Source organism: Chiloscyllium plagiosum, unplaced genomic scaffold, assembly GCF_037043375.1.
Source record: "Chiloscyllium plagiosum isolate Xiang-an unplaced genomic scaffold, Cpla_swu_hap1 HiC_scaffold_14, whole genome shotgun sequence".
In the NCBI taxonomy this organism is placed as follows: Eukaryota; Metazoa; Chordata; class Chondrichthyes; order Orectolobiformes; family Hemiscylliidae; genus Chiloscyllium; species Chiloscyllium plagiosum.
Window position 1 is genome coordinate 13,451,014 of NW_028270152.1, and position 23,267 is coordinate 13,474,280.

At 43.0% G+C, this 23,267-nt stretch overlaps 1 protein-coding gene across 1 annotated transcript in view; it reads left to right on the forward strand.

Moving 5' to 3' along the window:
• The first annotated feature begins 21,627 nt into the window (after nt 1-21,627).
• The window catches only part of arih2 (ariadne homolog 2 (Drosophila)), a 97,231-nt gene continuing 95,591 nt past the window's right edge, over nt 21,628-23,267 (forward strand). The window contains exon 1 of the mRNA XM_087994081.1: nt 21,628-21,749. The gene's annotated coding sequence lies outside the window, so the exon portion shown is untranslated. The remainder of the gene's footprint in view (nt 21,750-23,267) is intronic.

Here is a 23,267-nt window from a genome sequence, read left to right on the forward strand (position 1 = left end):
TCAATAGTTACCTGCAAAGCATTACCAACAAGAAGCGAGGATTTGTTGAAGAGAATTTGAATACAGGTTGTTCTTCTATAATGTGATGCATGCGTTCTTGTGCAACCCCGCATTATCGAAAAATTGCACTTTAGGAACGGTGTTTCAGGTGTTGGCAATGTCATCCAGAGAAAGTATATTTCTGTCAGTGTGAAAGGGAAGGCTGGTAGGTAGGGAATGCTGGATGACTAAAGAAATTGAGGGTTTGGTTAAGAAAAAGAAGGAAGCATATGTCAGGTATCGACCGGATAGATTGAGTGAATCCTTAAGAGTATAAAGGAAGTAGGAGTTTACTTAAGAGGGAAATCAGGAGGGCAAAAAGGGAACATGAGATAGCTTTGGCAAATAGAATTAAGGAGAATCCGAAGGGTTTTTACAAATATATTAAGGACAAAAGGGTAACTAGGGAGAGAATAGGGCACCTCAAAAGATCAGCAAGGTGGCCTTTGTGTGGTTCCACAAAAAATGGGGGAGATACCAAACGAATATTTTGCATCAGTATTTACTGTGGAAAAGGATATGGATGATATAGACTGTTGGGAAATAGATGGCGACATCTTGAAAAACATCCATGTTACAGAGGAGGAAGTGCTGGATGTCTTGAAACAGTTAAAGGTGGATAAATCCCCAGGACCTGATCAGGTGTACCCGAGAACTTTGTGGGAAGCTAGAGAAGTGATTGCTGGGCCTCTTGCTGAGATATTTGTATCAATAGTCACAGGTGAGGTGCCAGAAGACTGGAGGTTGGCAAATGTGCCACTGTTTAAGAAGGGCGCTAAAGACGAGCCACGGAACTATAGACCAGTGAGCCTGACCTCAGTGGTGGGCAAGTTGTTGTAGGGAATCCTGAGGGACAGGATGTACATGTATTTGGAAAGGCAAGGACTGATTTGGGATAGTCAACATGGCTTTGTGTGTGGGAAATCATGTCTCACATACGTGATTTTTTTGAAGAAGTAAAAAGAAGATTTAGGGCAGAGCAGTAGATGGGATCTATATGGACTTCAGTAAGGCATTGGACAAGGTTCCCCATGGGAGACTGATTAGCAAGGTTAGATCTCATGGAATACAGGGAGAACTAGCCATTTGGATACAGAACTGTCTTCTGAGCCAGAGGGTGGTGGAGGAGGGTTGTTTTTCAGACTGGAGGCCTATGAGCAGTGGAGTGCCACAAAGATCGGTGCTGGGCCCTCTACTTTTTGTCATTTACGTAAATGATTTGGATGGGAGCATAAGAGTTAAGTTTGCAGATGACACCAAAATTGCAGGTGTCGTGGGACAGCGAAGAGGGTTACCTCCGATTACAACAGGATTTGGACCAGATGGGCCAATGGGCTGAGAAGGGGCAGATGGAGTTTAATTCCGCTAAATGCGAGGTGCTGCATTTTGTGAAAGCAAATCTTAGCAGGATTTATACACTTAATGGTAAGGTCCTAGGTAGTGTTGCTGAACAAAGAGACCTTGGGGTGCAGGTTCATAGCTCCTTGAAAGTGGAGTCGCAGGTAGATAGGATAGTGGAGAAGGCGTTTGGTATGCTTTCCTTTATTGGTCAGAGTATTGAGTACAGGAGTTGGGAGGTCATGTTGCAGCTGTACAGGACATTGGTTCGGCCACTGTTGGAATATTGCATTCAATTCTGGTCTCCTTCCTATTAGAAAGATGTTGTGAAACTTGAAAGTATTCAGAAAAGATTTACAAGGATGTTGCCAGGGAGAGGCTGAACAGGCTGGGGCTGTTTTCCCTGGAGCATCGGAGGCTGAGGGGTGACGTTAGAGGCTTACAAAATTGAGGGGCATGGATAGGATAAATTGGCAATGTCTTTTCCCTGGGGTCGGGGAGTCCAGAACTAGAGGGCATAGGTTTAGGGTGATAGGGGAAAAGATATAAAAGAGACCTAAGGGGCAACTTTTTCACGCAGAGCGTGGTACGTGTATGGAATGAGCTGCCAGAAGATGTGGTGGAGGCTGGTACAATTGCAACATTTAAGAGGCATTTGGATGGGTATTTGAATAGAAAGGGTTTGGAGGGATATGGGCTGGGTGCTGGCAGGTGGGACGAGATTGGGTTGGGATATCTTGTCGGCATGGATTGAAGGGTCTGTTTCCACACTGTATGTCTCTATGACTCGAAGACTCTAATTGCGTTAGAGCCTTCAGTTTTCAAAGTACGTGCTATAGAAACTGTCCCCAATTCGTCAATCGTGTTAATGAAATGCGAGTTCTAGCAGAATGACCAGTATGGCTAAAAAAATCCACATCTTGTCGAAGTATTTCATCTTGCAAGTATGAAAGGAGAATGCTGGTTGGATAGCAAGTGCACTCTGGTAGAGGAATTGCCTTTACCAATATGCTAGTTAGTAATGACTGATTGTTAACTGCTAAGCTTCGTTTCAAGTTGAAACCAGGCATGTTGACCCTGGTCGAGGCATTGCCCTGAGAAATGAACCTGAGAGTGTTGATTGGTTAGTTGAAACTTGTCTCGTTGCATTGAAACAGTCAGTGCCCAAGGGAGACAAAAGGGGTAAAACACACTTGACTTCATCCTTCTTGATTTGCTCGCTGCAGGTGCATCTGTCCATGACAGTATCAGCAAGTAACCACGACACAGTCCTTGTAGCGATGATGTCCCTCCATTGTGTTGGATGGCGCTATCACTATATTAAACTGGACATACTTTGAACAACTCACCTGAGCGATAAGTGCTGGCCACTCAGTGATGCCCACCTCTCATTTGTGGATAAAGAAGAAAGCCATTGTTGATCGCTATTTATAATCCCATCTGGTTTACTAATTTCCCTGAAAGAAGGAAAAAGACCGACCTCTGACTCCAAACATGAGATTGCAGTTGACTTTTAACTGTCATCTCAAATTAAAGAATTTAAACGGGAAAGACCACCCATCGAAGTACTGGCAATGGCAACAGCAATCCCAGATCTATTGAGCTTCAGTCACCTGGCTCCTTTATTTCATGGACTCATCAAGCAATAGCCCAATATATTCATACTACCTGAATCATACCATACAGCTAACAATCCAGATGCCAGCATCACTCTCTGGCTATGCCTTGTCCCACAGGCTTGGCAGACCTCTCTGATGCAGTGGTATATAGTAGGGAGGGAATTGTCTTGGGGTCCTCAACATTGACTTTAGAAGCCTCATGACTTTGGGTCAGGCAGGGGAAAGGAAACATTCTGGTTACAGTCTACTATCCCCCATGTACTACTTGGAGGAAGCACTAAGGATGGCAAGGACATAATGCAGTCTGGGTGCAGGGCAGGGATCTTTAATGTTCATCACCTAAGAGTGGCTCAGCAGCAACACTACTGACCGAGCTGGCTGAGTCCTAATGCACATAGTTACCACATAGTGTCTGTGGTAAGTGATGAAGGAACTAACGAGGGCAAAGCTTACTTAACTTCATCCTCAATCTTGGATGTCACAAATGCATTTGTCAATGATAATATCAGCACGAGTGACCATCTCACAATCTTGGGACAATGTCCATGTGGTGCCACTGTGTTGAATGGAGCCTAGCAAATTGCGGATATCAATGAAGCACTATGGATCATCAGCAGTAGAATTGTATTAAACCATAGTCAACCAATCATGGCCGGTCATGCCATTAACATCAAAGCAATAGGTAAATCCTGGCTCAATAAAGAGTGCAATTGGGCATGTCAGGCAGACCTAAAAATGAGGTGTCAACTTGCTGAAGCTACAACACTAAACTATTTATGTGCCAAATAATGAAAGCAGTATGTAATAGGTTAAGCAATCTCACAGCAATGGATCCAAGTTCTTCAGCCCTCGCAGCTCCATTCATGAATGGTGCTAGACAATTAAATAGCTCAGGAGAAGGTTACACAAAAATATTTATTCTCAAAAATGGAAAGAAACCAACACCTTAATGCAAATACCCTGCAGAAGTGCAAGGTGGATGACTGACTTCAGCACTTCCTCTGGTCCCCAGAATTCCTGATGTCAGTCTTTAAACCAGTCTGATTCACTTCAGGTTAGACGTGCTCTGATAACCATAGTATCCATAAAAGACACTGAGACGTAGGAATAGAAGGCCATTTAGCCCTTTTGAGCCTGTTCTATCACTCAATAAGATCATGGCTGATCCAACTGTCTGCTTTCTTACCCTTTCCCTGTAATCATTGATTCCCCTACTGATCAAAATCTATGTATCCCAGTCTTAAATGTGCATAGGGAACCTGATCCCATATCTCTCTGTGGCAAGGCATTCAAAAGAGTCTCAAACCTCAGAAATAACCCCCAAGCTATTGATAGAGGGGGATTCACTGATACCGTTGACAAGTGGTAGTGGTCAGATTCATTCTTGTTGGAAGTGGTCATTGCGTAACATTTGTATGTTGTGAATGTTACTTGCTATTTTTTGGTCCAAGCCTGAACATTATCCAGATTTTGTTCCACTGAAACTGTGCGTGCTCAGGTGCAGTAAAGCAAAGGTAAGTGTGAAGTTGTTCACCTTCAGTACTGAAAGCAGAATGCTGAGTAACATTAAACTGGTGACAGACTGGGCAATATTAATTTACAAAGTGTCATTGCACACCAATCATTGAAAGGAAGTATGCAGATGATATGTTGGTCCTCGTTGCAAGAGGGTTTTGAGTACAGGAGTAAGGTTGTCTGGTTGCAGCTGTAAGGGCCTTAGTGACACCACACTTAGAAAAATGTGTGCCGTTTTTGGTCTCCTTTGCTAAAAGACATATTCACTATACAGAGAATGCAGTCACATTTCATCATACTGATCCTGAGATAGTAACTTTGTGATATGAGGAGGGATTTTTGTCAACTGGGCCTCAAATGAAACTTAAATTTTTCATCAAAACAGGACAGACTGAATGCAGGGATAATGTTTCCTCCGGTTGGATGGTCCAGAGAAAGAGTCATGGTCTCAGGATATGTGGTAGTCCATTTCAGGGTGAGGTGAGGAGAATTTGTCTTCACTGGGGTTGTGAACTGGAACTGTCCAGCACAGAAGGCTGTGGAAGCTAAGGCACTGAATATATTTGAGATTTCTGGAGGCCAAAGGTGTCAAGGAGTCAGACAGGAGTACAGCGTGCTGTTAGAGGATCAGTCCTGATCAGATTAAGAGGTGGAGCACACTTGATGGGCAAAATGGCCTATTCCTGCTCCCATTTTCTATATGTATACATCAAATTTCCTTTTGAAAGTTACTATTTCTGGCCCCCATTCAGGTAGTGTGTTCCTGATAATAATTCACTGCATTAGACAATTTTCCTTATCTTACCTCTGGTTCTTCTGCTACATTTAATGTAAATTTATTGCCCTTGATGATCAATTCTCCAGCTAGTAGAAACAGTTTCTCGTTATTTACCGCATTAAAAACACTATTTTCTTAACACTATAGTAACCAAGTTGATTGTGAACCTCCGCGACACTATGAAACTTCAACAGTGTTGAATGCTTTCCCCAGTAATTTTATTTTTAGGTAAAGCAGCTGACAGGCATTTTGTTTATTCAAAGACTCTGTGCCAGTGATGCTGCCAAAAAGATCACTTATAATCAAGAACAGAGGCCAATTGTTTCTTTAAGTTCTGCTTTGTTGTGTATCTCCCTTTTCATTTTTTTACAAAATCAATTCGTCTAACGTTTTAAAGACCATGCAGCAGCAGTACTGTGCAGAGTTATGCTTACAGAATTACAGAAATGTTTTCATCACACTGGAGAGTGCACAGAAGAGATTTATAACATTGCTACTAGGACTGGTGAATTATTGCTATAAATAGATGTTTGCTAGGAAAGCACTTGAGTAGTGCTGAAAAAAGGTGTGTTTTGCCAAAGCTTTTTATCTTGTACTCATCAGGACAATTTGCAAGAATACACAGTTAAGGGTATTTAAGGTTTAATGCTGTTTGGCAAGTGGATTATTATCGGTAGGGGCATTGCCATGTGGAATGATGACTGACAGTTAACATCCAGGCTTTGTTTAAATTTTAAAGCAAGCAGGTTGACTCAGATTGCTTAAGGTATTGCTCTCATAAGTGAACCAGAGAATGGCTATCACCTATTAAGTTGAGTTGGATCAGTTATAATGCAAGTACATTTTTTTTCTGACTGCAAAAGGTGAGTGTCTTATGTTTTAAGATATGTAGCTTCTAGTACATGCAAGTGTGCCACATTGAGCCTAAATGACAATTATAATTTAGTTGTCAGCACAATTCTTTGTATGCTTGGGATTATACAACAAATGTTGTCTAGTTGCGGAATAACATCTCATGTATTGTTGGTTTTGCAAATGGAGTATTCATTGAACTCAATGTGTAGTGAAATAGAGCACATTAGAGCTATGTTGCAGGATAATGGCTAGTTGGCATTTTTTTCATTGTATGTTGTGCAAACTCATGATGGTTCTTGGGTCATCATTATTGGTCCTGGAAAGTGCACGGTCTACCTCAGATTACCTTGGAAGGGTAAGGTAGCACACACAGGTTTGAACAAAAGGTAGTAGCAACATCTAATGGGTTGTTTCCCACTGCTATTATGGTGTATTAACATGAGTAGTGTTTGCCACTAATAGGATGCTGCTATCAAGCCAAAAAGGCGTTTTGCCGATCGCACAAGTTAATGCTATATGAATTTCAGTGCAGGGATGATGTTAGGCATGCAGTTCAACTGTCCAAGAGACTAATGGACCATGTCTATCAGCAAGTTTCTTCACCTGATCACAACAAGCAAGATGCTGACTGTACCTAGTCAGTAATTGGACAATATTTGCTGGCTCATCATTGTGTGTGAAGAATTATGCAGAAAGTCAATTCAGGAAAAACTGTCAGGCTTGCAGTGTGGCATGGCTTTGTGTCCTGGAGACTACATACATTTATATACAGACCCTGTCCTTTGTGAACAAAAAGAAACAAGCATGCACTGTGTCTGTTTCAACTCAACAAGCCTTTTACTGGTTAATTTCTCAGGACAATGCCTTTACATATCAGGGCCAACTTGCCTGTTTTAAAATGTAAATAATTCCTGGCAATTAACTGCCAATCATTATTAACTGGAGGTGTATTCTCCATGGCAGTGACTCTACCATTCAGACTGTACTTGCCAACCAGTCAGCATCCTCTAAATTAGTATGCTTGTAAATTGTCCTGATTAGTAAAAGAGGAAAATTTGAAACAAAAATAAGTTTCCATTTTCAACTGTATTATCAGAAAATATTGATTTGGCTAGGTTTCCTTTCTTGGAACAGAGGGGTTGAGGCTGGGATCTAAATGAGACGAATGAAATCATGAGGACCCAGGAGAAGGATCTAGTTCTCTCAGTGGAGAGGTGAAAAAACAGGGTAGGGGACAATTTGAGTGAAAGTAATGTTAGATGTATTAGATGGCAGGTCAGGAGAATTTGTTTACACCTTGAAGGTGCTGAGGATCTGGGAATTGAGATGATGAAATACAATTAGAGACATAAAGCTCATTCAGTGTTTTTTTTTTAAAAAATGGATTATGCACTGAAGTGCCATGTGCTATAGAGCTATTGATTTCAATTTATTGTAGTCACACGTGCTTAAGTACAATGAAACATTTTGCTTTGCAGGCAGTACAGAGAGATCATAACATACAAGGACATACAGATCATAAGGTATTTAGATAAAGTGAGACATTAAAGGTTATGATCTTGCTTTTGTGCAGCCAATATTAGATTTGAAATTAGAGCGATCTCTTCAGCAATCTAATAACAGTAAGGAAGAAGCTGTTCTTGAATCTTTTGGTATGTATGTTCAAGTTCCTATATCTTCTGCCTGACATAAGAGGTTGGCAGAAAGTATTACCAGGGTGTGAGGGATCTTTGGCAGCCTTTCCATGGTAACAGGATATCTAAATGGAGCACATGGAAGAGATGTTGGCTTTCGTGATGTTCTGGGCTGTGTATACAACTTTCTGTAGTTTATTGTCCTGGGCAGAGCAATTGCTATACCAAGCCATTATGCACCCAGATAGAATGCTTTCTGTGGTGCATCTGTAAAGTTTGGTGAGGATCCTTATGGACGTGTCGAACTTCCTAAGCCTCTTGAGAAAGAAGTGCCGCCTTGACCATCTCATCTACATGACAGATTCAGGACAGTGTTTTGGTCCTAGGAACTTGATATTCTCGACTCTATCCATCATTTGACATAGATAGAAGCGTGTCCTTCTTCCTGAACTCAATGATTAGTAGTTTTGTTTTGCTGACATAGAGAGAGAGAGAGAGAGAGAGAGAGAGATTGTCATCGTCATCATTGCTTCACATCACCAAGCATTCTATCTCTGTTTAATATCAGTCTACAATGCTGATGTCGTAAGCCAACTAGTCGATGGAGTTCATGGAAAATCTGGCCACACTGCTGTGGGTCTACAGGAGGTACAGTAGGAGGTTGAATGCGTACCCTAGTGGGGCTCTGCTGTTGAGGATTTTCGTGGAGGAGGTGCCGTCATCTAATTTAGTGATTGCGGTCTGTGGGTCAGGAAGCTGAGGATCCAGGCCCAGGCCCAGGCGGAGCTGAGACCTAGGAGCCAGTGGGATTAAGCACTTGGCTGTTTTTAGTTGGCACATCTGCTGGTTGAATGGCACCTTGTGTAACTTTCTCTAATTCTAACAAAGTAGGTTAGGAATGTGTCTGAGGCAGATGTCAGTGACTAATGTGTGCTGTAGATATTATGGAATGAGAACAACGAGTGGAATTGGAAACTTTTGAAACACAAAATTGTCGTATTTCTAATGGCTACCTATGTATAAGTATCTTTCAATCTAGTTTAGCAATCTAATGATTTAACATTTCATTACCCATTCAACTCACCACTTGAGTTGTATTGGTCAGAAGAGAAGGATGGAAGAGGCATGGGAAGAAGAGAAAGAGGGAAAGAAGGATTTGGGAAAGATGGATGCACAAGAGATGAGGGAGAATGAGAAGGTCAGCAGATGAAAAGCAGAGAAATAAATTCCCATGAATACTGAATTCTGCAAAAGGAAATGTGTGTAAAGTTGTGTGCGGGGACCATGAACTGGAGTTGCTACTTTCTAGACAACATCAGATCGAGAGACGACTAAGGACTTTGAGCAGAATTAATTGCTGTCTCAGGGGAATAGTGGATGCTGGAACTGTATTCCGAGACCTTGAATCAGTTCTGTTCAAGTTTGTGGACAGGATGCGAAGAATAATAGGGCCAAAAACAAATCAAATGATAGTGGGGTAATGCAGGAATAGTGGTCAAAGAATGGCTAAAGTAGGAGTTCAGGAGTGATCTTATTGAGTGGCAGACTGGTGTCAATGGACTGCATGATAGAGTGAGATCCGGTGCTGCCCCCTATTCCTACCTATTATCTTAAAATTTGAAAATGCTGCTAAGTGGAGTCGATCAGGCAGGTGGGAGTAGCTCTATATAAAGCCAGTGAGAGGAGGACAAATAGATGTTTGTTGGATATATAGTTCAGTACATCCACAATTCAGTTACAGCAGCAATGGAAATAGTACCGTACTACTCAAGAAAAAGAAGTGGACATTAAAATCGTATTTTGACAGACTGCTGTCAAGGTAGGCTCGGCGAGGTAACTACCACTGTCACTTCTGACTCAGGCTCAAGACAAAATTTCTTTGAGGGGTTGTGTTAAAGATTTAAAAGGTGCCTAAGGAGCAACTTTTTCATGCAGAGGGTGGTGCATGTATGGAATGAGCTGGCTCAAGGTAGAGCGTGGAGGGTTGTTTTTCAGACTGGAGGCCTGTGACCAGTGGAGTGCCACAAGGATCGGTGCTGGGTCCTCTACTTTTTGCCATTTACATAAATGATTTGGATGCGAGCGTAAAAGGTACAGTTAGTAAATTTTGCAGATGACACCAAAATTGGAGGTGTAGTGGACAGCAAAGAGGGATACCTCAGATTACAACAGGATCTTGACCAGATGGGCCAATGGGCTGAGAAGTGGCAGATGGAATTTAATTCCGATAAATGTGAGGTGCTGCATTTTGGGAAAGCAAATCTTAGCAGGACTTGTACACTTAATGGTAAGGTGCTAGGGAGTGTTGCTGAACAAAGAGATTTTGACGTGTAGGTTCATAGCTCCTTGAAAGTGGAGTTGCAGGTAGATAGGATAGTGAAGAAGGCATTTGGTATGCTTTCCTTTATTGGTCAGAGTATTGAGTACAGGGGTTGGGAGGTCATGTTGCGGCTGTACAGGACATTAATTATGCCACTGTTGGAATATTGCGTGCAATTCTGGTCTCCATCCTATCAGAAGGATGTTGTGAAACTTGAAAGGGTTCAGAAAAGATTTACAAGGATGTTGCCAGGGTTGTAGGATTTGAGCCAGAGGGAGAGGCGGGAGAGGCTGAACAGGCTGGGGCTGTTTTCCCTGGAGCGTTGGACTCTGAAGGGTGACTTTATAGAGGTTTACAAAATTTATGAGGGGCATGGATAGGATAAACAGGCAAAGTCTTTTCCCTGGGGTCAGGGAGTCCAGAACTAGAGGGCATAGGTTTAGGATGAGAGGGGAAAGATATAAAAGACACCTACGGGGCAACCTTTTCACACAGAAGGTGGTACATGTATGGAATGAGCTGCCAGAGGAAGTGGTGGAGGCTGGTACAATTGCAACATTTAAGAGGCATTTGGATGAGTATATGAATAGGAAGGGTTTAGAGGGATATGGGCCAGGTGCTGGCAGGTGGGACTAGATTGGATTGGGATATCTGGTCAGCGTGGGCAGGTTGGATCGAAGGGTCTGTTTCCATGCTGTACATCTCTATGATTCTATGCAGTGGTGGAGACTGGTAAAATTACAATATTTAAAAGGACTTGGATGGGTATATGAATACGAAGGGTTTAGAGCGATATGGGCCAGGTGCTGGCAAATGGGACTAAATTAATTTAGGATATCTGGTCAGCATGGATTAGTTGGATCGAAGGGTCTGTTTCAGTGCTGTACAGCTCTCTGACTCTTATGTTACTTGACCTATATGTATCATAGTGTTCACTGCGCCCCCTACAGACAGTGCCTTTAAAATGTAGCAGCTATACATGATTTACTGATATGTGTACCCAGCTATGTACCCTTTCTTCCAGTTATGATTAGGTTAAATTCAATATGGTGTTATACGTGCAAGCTGAAAAGTAATATTGGCTGGGATTGCTCCCTAAGCTTCAAATGTCACTTAAAACTCCAAGTCCCAGAAACTCCACACAGTGAGTTAAATCTATCTGGTACTTGTGGATTTGTATTCAGTAAAGATGAAAACAAAGCAACCTCTCAGTTTGCTTTAAAAGAATGAACTAACAAGTTTGTTTCATCAATGCTATACAATGAGCAGAGTACCACTGAACAGCAAATCTGACCATATTAGTTGTTGAACAAGGAGCAGTTTATTCATTGTTCGATTGGCATCACAACCCAACACCAGCTGACCATGATTATTTCCAGGCCATATAACCAAAGAAAAACATATGAATCACCGCCAGGAATGTCGGTAGCCAGAGGACAGAAACTTAGGACGATTGTCAACAGAATCAGTTGAGATGAGAGAATTATTTTACACATTGAGTTATAATGACCTGGAACAGAATATCTAAAAGGGTGTTGTAGGCATATTCAACCATGACTTTCAGAACGGAACTAGATAAATGCATGACAGCGAAACACAATTGCAGTAGTCTAGGGCAGAAACAACAGAGTGAGACTCATTTGAAATTTCTTTCACATACATTATTTTTACTTCCCTACTACTTCTCTCAGATTCTTTCTTGTGGCAGTAGCCAGAAGATTTTTTTTAAATTTCCTGGAGACACATAACAGTTCTAGAGGATTGACAACCCTGAATCATGCTGAAACATCAGCAAGATGTGAAAATAAATATTTCTGTTGTGAGATGGTGAGAATCCATTTGTCATTCAACATTTGAGATTTCTGGTCAGTTGCATTTGAAAGGATATGTACAAGTTTAATGAGACATTACATACCCTATTTATTATAATAGGTGTTATTCAACTTATGCATTTGTATAGATAGTTTCATTGTCAAAAATGATCAGCTCTTTTTGTGATGACATCTTGTTATTTTCATGTCTAATCTTCTGGGTACAAACTTGTTTTAGTCAATTTCTGTAGATTAATCCAAATATTGGGTGGAAATACAATTCACTAGTCTAACAGCCTGCATAATTTAACTTGAATGAAACAACCTTACAACCAGAGAGCAGTATCAGTGATATTGCATGTCATTAGCCAGGTTTGGTTGTTTTGGCTGAAGAAGTAGAGTCTCTTTGTCGCTAGCAGACAAGCCCCTGATCTCTTGTCAGTGTTGGGCTGGACAATAGAACCAGTGAGGTTGCGCTGCTTTGAGATTTGCAATGAGGTCATTGGAATTCACTGCTCCAGTTTGACTCTTATGGAATGTTGGCTTGTTTCTCTGTCACTGAACTTCACTGCTTCAGTCTGACAATTAACAACATTGATTTTGTCACAGTCTGGTACTTTGGTTGTTGAGCTGTATTTGTCCAGCTTGACACAACATTTCAAGTCTGGAATATAGTTGTGAGAAGCTGTTTGCTTGGTTTATGGCCAGCGTGCCTAACTCGCTAGCTATGATTCTGTATAACAAAGACTTCAGGGTTCACAAATTATGTCTGCTGGACCGTTTCATTATTGCTATGTTGCTTAATTTTCATCTGATGTCTATCAGATGAAGAAAGAATAACAGAACATGCATGACCATAGGATGTCCCAAATGATTTCCACTCACTAAAATTTTTAAAATGATATTCAGAACTAATTTATAATTTACAAAGAAGCTATCACAGTAATGGTGAAAATGTAATTCATGAATTGTAAGGGCCATCATGTTCAATAATGTCCTTTAGGTAAGAAAGTTTGCTGACCTTACCTGGTTTGACCTCCATGTAGCTCCAGAGCCACAGCAATGTGTTCACTCTTATTTGCTCTTTCTGAAATGAACTAGCAAGCCCCTCAGTTGTACCAAGTTACCATGACAAAGTATAATGAGAATAGACAGCCCAGCAACAACCCAGGTATTGGAATCAACATGACAAAGACATGTGCCCTGTTGACCTTACAATTTGCTCCTCGCAAAAATCTACAGTCTTGTACTAACATTGGGAGTGTGGTTTCAATTGAGCATTTCATGAGGCATTGCAGGTCATCAACAGCAAAACTTTTTATTTCAACTGCATTTGTAAGCTCATAGCCTAATATATCTCTCAGTTTACTATGATCATCAAGGGAGAAAGTGAGGGCTGCAGATGCTGGAGATCAGAGCTGAAAAATGTGTTGCTGGAAAAGCGCAGCAGGTCAGGCAGCATCAAAGGAACAGGAGAATCGACGTTCCTGAAGAAGAGCTAATGCCCGAAATGTCGATTCTCTTGCTCCTTTGATGCTGCCTGACCTGCTGCGCTTTTCCAGCAACACAGTTTTCAGCTATGACCATCAAGGGATCAACTATTGGTTAATGAAGAGTGTAGAAGGGCATGACAAAGACCGTAGCAGGCAAACATAAACTTTGCCAACCTGGAAAAGCAGCAATGCACGAGTCCATGCAACATAAATAGTGGAAGCAGCATGTAACAAAAAAGATAATAGATCCCACAACTAATGGATCAGATCAAAGTCCTTGTGTTCTGTCACATTTAGTTATGAATGGTCTCTGACAAGATAACAAAGTTATATAAATATGCCATCCACAATCAGCCTAACAAACAAATGGGAAAGACCCCAGCTGTGTACATCTTTTAAAACTTTCTTTCATGGGTTGTTGATGTTGCTAACTGGGCTAGTATTTATTGCCCATTCCAATTATCCTGGAGAAGGCAGTGGTGAGCCACCTTCTGGAAACACTGCAGTCCCATGTACTGCAATTGCTATTAGGGGAGCAATGTCAGGATTTGGAAAGTGAAGTAACAGTGATGTAGTTCCAAGTCAAGATGGTGTGTGGCTTGGAGGGAACTTGCAGATAGTGGTGTTCTTATGTACAGTATCTGCTGCTCTTGTCTTTCTCCTCCATAGAGGTTGTCAAAGGAGCCTTAGTGAGTTGTTGCTGCATATGGTACATACACTGCAGAGGGTATCGGTCCACAAGATGTAGGCCATTCAGTCTATTGAGTCTGCTCTGCCATTCATTGATATCATGGTTGATCTGATAATCTTCAACTTCTTTTTCCTGCTTTTGCCACATAACCACAGATTCTGTTATTAATACAAGTCTGGATGTAGGTTTGCTTGTTGAGCTGGAAGGTTCATTTTCAGATGTTTCATCATCACAATATTAGGTAATATCTTCAGTGAGCCTCTGGACAAAGCACTATTGATGTTTCCTGCTTTCTATTTATATGTTTTGGTTTCTTTGGGTTGGCGATGTCATTTCCTGTACATTTTCTCATGGGGTGGTAAATGGGGTCCAAGTCAATGTGTTTGTTGATAGAGTTCCAGGTGGAATGGCATGCTTCTCGGAATTCTTGTGCATGTTTCTGTTTGGCTAGTCCAAGGGTGGATGTGTTGTCCCAGTTGAAGTGATGTCCTTCCTTATCTGTATGTAAGAAAACTAGTGAGAGAGGGTTGACAGATTGACTTGGACCCCATTTAGCACCCCCTCAGAAAAAGAACAGGAAATGACATCATCACAGGAAATGACATTGCCAACCCAAGGAAACCCAAACATATAAGTAGAAAGCAGGAAATACCAGCAGTGCTTCGTCCGGAGGCTTACTGAAGATGTTATCTTGTATGGTGATGGAACGTCTCAAAACAAACCTTCCAGCTCAGCGAGCAAACCAAATCCAGAACCTCAACTGGTGCTACAAATCTTCTCAAAACTTCCTAATAAGAATCTGTCTTTCTCAGCCACGAATATACCTAATTTCCCCAGCCTAAAAAGCTGTCTGCAGAAAAAAAAAATCACTATCCTCTAAAGGAGGAAATTCCTTCTCATCTCTGTCTTACTTGTCTGACCCCTTATCTGGGATTATGCCCATTGTTTTCCCTTGTGGGAGAGTCTAGGACCAACCTCTCCATTAATGCTGTCAAGTCCCCTGAGAATCTTGTATGTTTCAATAAACTGGCCTCTCAACTTCTATATTCCAATGATTACAACTGAACATCTCATAAAGCAATCCCTTCATAGTGAACCTTCTCTAGACTGCCTGCAATGTTAGTTTATTTTTTTTAGATAAGGGGCCCAAATCAGTTTACGGTTTTCCAGCTGTGGTCTGACCAGTGGCTAATGTAGTTTTAGCAAAACCTCCCTTGTGTCTTGTCAAAGCTGCACAGGCTTGGGGGAGTCAGGAGATGAATTACCTGCCTCAGAATGCAACTGAAATGAATACTCCAGTTCATTTTCTGATCAATTGTTACTCCCAAGATGTCAATAATGATGGGACTCAATAATGCCATTAAATGTCCAGGGGAGGCGGTTAGGTTTCTAGCGATGGTAGGGTTCTGAAAGATTTACCAGAATATTGCTGGATATGGATTTGAGTTGTTGTGGCTATGTTCACCAAGGTGTGAATTTGGTTTGCTGACATTTCATTTCCTCTATAGGTGACATACTCAGTGGTGTGAAACACTGCTGTACTATGGGAGTGTGTAGCCTTGGATGTGACACATTTGCTACAGGGAATGCGGGAAAATGCTTGTTCAGAAGAATTGGGGACATCTGTTCTTAGTGTCAATGGATTGGTGTAAATAAGACTCACTTGTTGAATGTGTGGCAGTACTTCCTCCTCATGCCAAAGGCTGGAGGCACACATATTTCACAGGGTGTTGGATAACTAAAAATTATGGTGATATTGAAGTCGCTAAACAAAACTTATACTCAATTGGAAAAGAACTTGTAATTGAATAAGCTGAGGGGAATGTGCATGTAGTAGAACAATTCTGATACATTTTCATGTATATTACACTTGAGCAGATTTGAGTTTATGAAGCTCATTCCCTCATCTTGACTGTTCTGGGAAGTGAATGTCTCATTACCCTTTAAGGCTAGGAAAACACACAGGCTGAAAGTTGGAAGGTGTTCATGTGTGAGTGAGAGTTAGAAAACCACCTTCTGTCAATTACATTCACTGAATGGAGAGAGAGAGAGACAGACAGGCAGACAGGATCATCTGTCTAGATTAGTCTCGATTAATCCTTTATGGTCTGATTTGAGTGAACATTGGCTTGTCGTGGATTGAATGTGTGTGTTTGTTCCCTGGAGCTCGAGATCCGGGAATGTTATGAATTGAAGTTGCATTTTGGGAATCTAAGATGATTTTAAATGAAATAGCCATTTTGTAGGACAATGATACTGGACATGTTAGCTGAGCGAGGTGACCCCATAACCTTTTCCACATAGTTTAGACTAGTCTCTCATTATGATGTACTAGCCAAAGTAATTGAACATTTGGGGCCTGGCTGGATCAAGGTTTCCCACTTGGATGCGCATGTAGCTTAATTAGTCAAGCGTATACAGACCTGTCAACGAGTTTCTCTTCCTCTGCAAACTTTTGCCATTTTATTGTTGCTTATCTGATTAAGGACATGTAGCGTTTTTGTAATTTTAATAAAGACAGCTTGTTTGCAGCAATAAAGGGCGGGTGGGGGGGGGTGGGAGGGGGTAGCCTGAGACAGCTCTTAGAAGTAAGAGCTGGCGCTGCTACCCAGCTAATGGTTTTAGAACCTTAACTCAAGTCTGGCTTGTAGATATCTATGTTATAGTGTAACTTTGATGCCATTGGTAAATAAAGGTAATAATTTTAACTAAATTGTAAGAGTTTTATATTCCAGACTACCACAGAGTATGATCTCTGGGATGAACCAACAGAGGGATTCCCTGAGCCGTCTCGAATAAGTACTTTAACAGTACTGTGGTTGGAATTTATTTGGTTTCATTCCCACTCCTACCATTTGCCAGTTCTGTTTGTTCATTGCAGTGATCGGTATATTGGGTGTAGGTTAATGTGTTTATTGATGGAGTCTATGGATGAGTGCCAAGCTTCTAGGAATTCTCTGGTTTTCTCTGCATGGCTTGTCCTATTATTGTTGTGTTGTCTCAGTCGAATTTGTGGACCTTGTTTTGTGTGTGTGTGTAGATACGAAGGATAGATGTTTGTATTGTTTAGTGGCCAGTTGATGTTCATGAATGTAGATCACAGGTTATCTGCCGGTTTGTCCTAATATGGAAGGCTTTGAGTTTATAAAGAAAGGCTGCATTGGCTGGGACATTTTTCATTGGAGAATAGGAAGTTGAGAGATGACCTTAGAGGTTTATAAAATCATGAGGGTTACAGTTAGGGTTAATGTTCGGTGTCGTTTCCCTCGGTTGTGGGATTTCAAGACTCAGTATATTTTTATGGTGAGAGGAGGGAGATTTAAAAAAGGCATGAGAGGCAAATTGTTTACACAGAGGGTGGTTTGTGTGTGGAATGAACTTTGAGGAACTGGTGGATGCAGCATAATTTAAAAGACATTTAGGTAAGTACATGAATAGGAAAGATTTGAAGGGACATGGGCCAGGAGCAGGCAGGTGGGACTAGTTTAAGTTGGGATTATGTTCAGCATGGACTAGTTGAGGTGTCTATTTCCACGCTGTATGACTATGATCATTGCCTGACACTTGCTGGCACTAATGTTAATTGCCACTTATCAGTCCAAGTCTATGATCATGCACTGCCTCACGGAGGAGTCACAAATAGTGTTGAACATTGCGCAATCTTTGATGAAGATCCCCAGTTCTAAGCTTATGGTGCAGAGAAGGTAGTTGACAAAGAAATGGAAAATGGATTGGCGTAGACACTACCCTACAGAACATGCATGATATTCTGAAGGTGAGTTGATTGATCGCTAACCACCACAACTGTCTTTATGCTAGGTGTATGGCTCCAGTGGTGAAGCAATTTTTCAAAATTCCATTGATTTAGATGGCTCCTTGATGCTCTGCTCAGTCAAATGTGGCCTTGTGATACTGAGCTGCATATATTTTTTGAACTGCTGTCAGAGGAGGTGATGGAGGCTGGTTTAAATTACAACATTTAAAAGAATGTGGATGGATATGAGAATAGAAATTATTTAGAGGGATATGGGCCAAATGTTGGAAAATGGGACTAAATTAATGTAGAAATCTACATTACCCGCATGGATAAGTTGCTCTGAAGGGTCTGTTTTCATACTGTACATATCTATGACTTGTATTGATGCTGCATTGTATTCATTGCTCTAGAGGAGTACTAGAGCATTAATCATTCTGGGCTGGCATTGATTTGTATGCGTCACTCTGGGCTGCTTGCTTTACTTTGGGAATGATACTGAGCTGCGTGCATCCATCTGCTCTCGCTCTGGGCTGTATACATTACACTGTGGTAACAAAGGACTGCATTATTCTGAATGCATGCAACACTCTGGGCTGCTTGCGTGGGTCATGGACAACAGTGGGCAGCACACGTCAATGTAGGCTACTGCTGGGCTGGTTGTATCACTACCACTCGGTTGTATGCATTAGTGGTCTGACATTGGACTGTATGCGCCAGTCTCCGGTGCCACAGGACTGTATGCATCAATCCAGGCTACCCCTGGACTGTGTGCTAAGATTGGGTCGCACGCATCAATCTTGGGCTAACTCGGGACTGTTTGTATAATGGAATGGCATTCGCTTGTATGTATCGATGCAAGTTGACACTGGACTGTATGCACGACGCTGGGCTGAATGCATCATTTTGGGCTGTCCTGGAGCTGGAAGTGTAACTCTGGAATGACATACGCTTCTATACCGACTCCCACAGCTACCTGGCTTACACCTCTTCCTACCCTACCTCTTGCAAAAATGCCATCCCGTATTCGCAATTCCTCCGCCTTCCCCCTATCTGCTCCCAGGAGGACCAGTTCCCCGACAGAACACACCAGATGGCCTCCTTTAGAGACCGCAATTTCCCTTCCCACGTGGTTAAAGATGCCCTCCAACGCATCTCGTCCACATCCCGCACCTCCGCCCTCAGACCCCACCCCTCCAACCGTAACAAGGACAGAACGCCCCTGGTGCTCACCTTCCACCCTACCAACCTTCGCATAAACCAAATCATCCGCCGACATTTCCACCACCTCCAAAAAGACCAGGGATATATTTCCCTCCCCACCCCAATCCGCCTTCCGTAAAGACCGTTCCATCCGTGACTACCTGATCAGGTCCATGCTTCTCTCCCCCCCCACAAACCACTCTCACATCCTGGCACCTTTCCCTGCCCCCGCAGGACCTGCAAAACCTGCGCCCACACCACCTCCCTCACCTCCATCCAAGGCCCTAAAGGAGCCTTCCACATCCATCAAAGTTTTACCTGCACATCCACTAATATTATTTATTGTATCCGGTGCTCCCCTCTACATTGGGCAGACTGGATGCCTCCTCGCAGAGCGCTATATGGAACATCTCCGGAACACCCGCACCAATCAACCACACCGCCCTGTGTCCCAACATTTCAACTCCCTCTCCAACTCAGCCGAGGACATGGAGGTCCTGGACCTCCTTCACTGCTGCTCCCTCACCACCAGACGCCTGGAAGAGGAACGCCTCATCTTCTGCCTCGGAACACTTCAACCCCAGGGCATCAATATGGACTTCAACAGTTTCCTCAATTCCCCTTCCCCCACCTCACCCCAGTACCAAACTTCCAGCTCAGCACTGTCCCTATGACTTGTCCTATCTGCCTATCTTCTTTTCCACCTATCCACTCCACCCTCTTTCCCTCCCCCCCCCCCCCCCCCCCCGATCTATCACCTTTATCCCCTCCCCCACTCACCTATTGTACTCTATGCTACTTTCTCCCCACCCCCACTCTCCTCTCACTTATCTCTCCACGCTTCAGGCTCTCAGCCTTTATTCCTCATGAAGGGCTTTTGCCCAAAACGTCGATTTTACTGCTCCTCGGATGCTGCCTGAACTGCTGTGCTCTTCCAGTACCACTACATCAACATGGCCTGATTCTGGGCTGCATGCATGACGCTGAACCAAATGCATCACTCTAGGATGACACAGGTCTGGTTGCATGGCTCACTGATTACACTGGGCAGCACACATTTAATCTGGAGTACCACTTGGCTGTTTGCACCACTCTACTGCCAATGGAGCTGCCTGCATCGCTCTGGGTTACGTGCATCAAATGCACGTATGACACGGGACTGCATGCAGCAACCTGGGGTGACACAGGACTGTATGCATCAATCTGGGCTACCACTGGATTCTATGTATAATCTGTGGTAATACGGGGCTGCAAGCATCAATCTGGGCTGACATGGGGTTGCATGTATAACTCCAGAATGGCAATCGCCTGTATGCATCAACATGGGCTGACACGAGGCTGCATGTATGACTCTGGGCTGTATGAATTAATCAGGGTTGCATGTATAACTCTGGAAGGACATTCACCTGTCTGCATCAACATGGGCTGACACGAGGCTGCATGTATGACTCTGGGCTGTATGAATTCATCAGGGTTGCATGTATAACTCTGGAATGACATTCACCTGTCTGCATCAACATGGGCTGACAGGAGGCTGCATGTATGACTCTGGGCTGTATGAATTCATCAGGGTTGCATGTATAACTCTGGAATGACATTCACCTGTCTGCATCAACATGGGCTGACACGAGGCTGCACGTATGACTCTGGGCTGTATGAATCAATCAGCGCTGACAGGGGGCTGCATGAATAACTCTGGAATGACACTCGCCTGTCTGCATCAACATGGGCTGACACGAGGCTGCATGTATGACTCTGGGCTGTATGAATCAATCAGCGCTGACAGGGGGCTGCATGAATAACTCTGGAATGACACTCGCCTGTCTGCATCAACATGGGCTGACAGGAGGCTGCATGTATGACTCTGGGCTGTATGAATTCATCAGGGCTGACATGTATAACTCTGGAGTGACATTCACCTGTCTGCATCAACATGGGCTGACATGGGGCTACATGTATGACTCTGGAATGACATTCGCCTGTCTGCATCAACATGGGCTGACATGGGGCTACATGTATGACTCTGGAGTGACATTCGCCTGTCTGCATCAACATGGGCTGACATGGGGCTGCATGTATGACTCTGGAATGACATTCGCCTGTCTGCATCAACATGGGCTGACATGGGGCTGCATGTATGACTCTGGAATGACATTCGCCTGTCTGCATCAACATGGGCTGACATGGGGCTGCATGTATGACTCTGGAGTGACATTCGCCTGTCTGCATCAACATGGGCTGACATGGGGCTGCATGTATGACTCTGGAATGACATTCGCCTGTCTGCATCAACATGGGCTGACATGGGGCTGCATGTATGACTCTGGAGTGACATTCGCCTGTCTGCATCAACATGGGCTGACATGGGGCTGCATGTATGACTCTGGAGTGACATTCGCCTGTCTGCATCAACATGGGCTGACATGGGGCTGCATGTATGACTCTGGAGTGACATTCGCCTGTCTGCATCAACATGGGCTGAACACATCCCTTGGTGCTGACACTGATTTGCATGACTCAGGGCTGCCCGCTTGATTCGGTTTCCGGTTTGCAGTGCCCCGGAAGTGACGCTGGAGGAGGCGGACGGGCCAGTTCCGCTCGCGCTGCGTTTCCCTAACGGCGGATCCGAGCGACCGGGAGTCAGTGGGGCCCGCGCCCAGGCCGTGCCTCCGTCACTGCCCCCGGGGCCTAGCGGCCGGGTGAGTACCGGGAGCCGGGCTACCCCCAGCCTAGGCCGGGGGGGGTGGGAGAGGAAACCACCGGAGCCCCGTAATAACCTAGAGGGGGTGGTACTGACTCATAACCAGCACTAACTAGCATAACTAATGTTAACCCAGCAGCACTGGCTCCAGGATGAACCACCCCAATGTGTTCTTTTCCAGAGCAGGAAGTACCTTTAGCATGATAAATGGTATCCTGTCATTAATAACCAGCCTTAACTAAAATTACAAATAGCCAAGCCACTAACCCAATGCTAACCATTGTGGTAAACAGTTGCACCTTTAGCCAGGTGACTTAGCATTTGTATTCATTATTAACTAGCATAATTATCACCAAGGGTACTAATAGATGGTACACTAGTTTTAATAACCATTACTAACTATGATAACAGAGCACCAGAAGCATTTATAACTAGTTGAAGAGTGTGGTGCTGGACAAGCACAGCCGGTCAGGCAGTCACCCTCCTGCTCCTCGGGTGCCACACTTTTCAACTGATCTGCAGTCCTCACTTTCTCCTAGCATTTATAATCAGCAATAACTTGAATAATGAAGAAACAGGAGTATTTATAACCAATGTTAACTATGATAATAGAACACCAAGAGCATTTATAACCAGCATTAACTGATGTAATAAAGAATAATAGCATCAATCATCAATTGTTAGTTGGATTTGGCATCAGTAATGTTAATAAATAACGCACAAATGTTAACTAGTATTAATGTAGGAATGTTTGTGACAATATTAGTTGTCCACATTGATTACTGCACTCAATAGTTGAAGTTGAGAGAGTGATGGAGGTGCTAGTATAGCTGGATGATAACAATTCTGTATTTAAGTAGACTAATAGCACTGATGCCTGCAAGTGTGTTATTGAGTTGCACGAGTATTAGTCATAACCGAAAGATTAATCATCATCAATCAGAAGTCTGAGAAGACCCACAATGTTTTCAGCTGCAGTGATACTATCACCCAACAATATTGAGAAGAGTGCATGTTGGCAATCTCGGCTAGGTAACGGAGAAAGTGCTTTGTTTTCAGACTGCTTTCTCCAACAGTGGTCTCCTGTATTCTGCTTAATATTGATGTTTTTAACATTTCCTGTCCTATGGCATTCATGCAGGAAGTAGACAGTACATAGCACAGTCATAAATTAATGATGATATGCAGATGTTCTGAAAAGAGGGGCTCAAATTTTGGGATGATGTTTTATAAGAATGTCATGGAAAGTAATTTTGCTGAATCACTACTTTTGGAGAATTTTTAAATGTTTTTGCGAAGAATGTAAATGTGTATTAAAGATTGACTTTTGTGCTCTCCCTCCCACAGTTCCATTTTCTTTTTTTCCCCTCCTGTAAGTTTTTCTGATCATAATGATACAAAATCACAGATGCTGTGAGCCACGGTACTAATCTGGTTTCCAGCATCTGCAGTCATTGTTTTTACCTACGGTACTAAGTGTTATGAGGCTATTCAACTTTGCAGTATTACTTCTGCA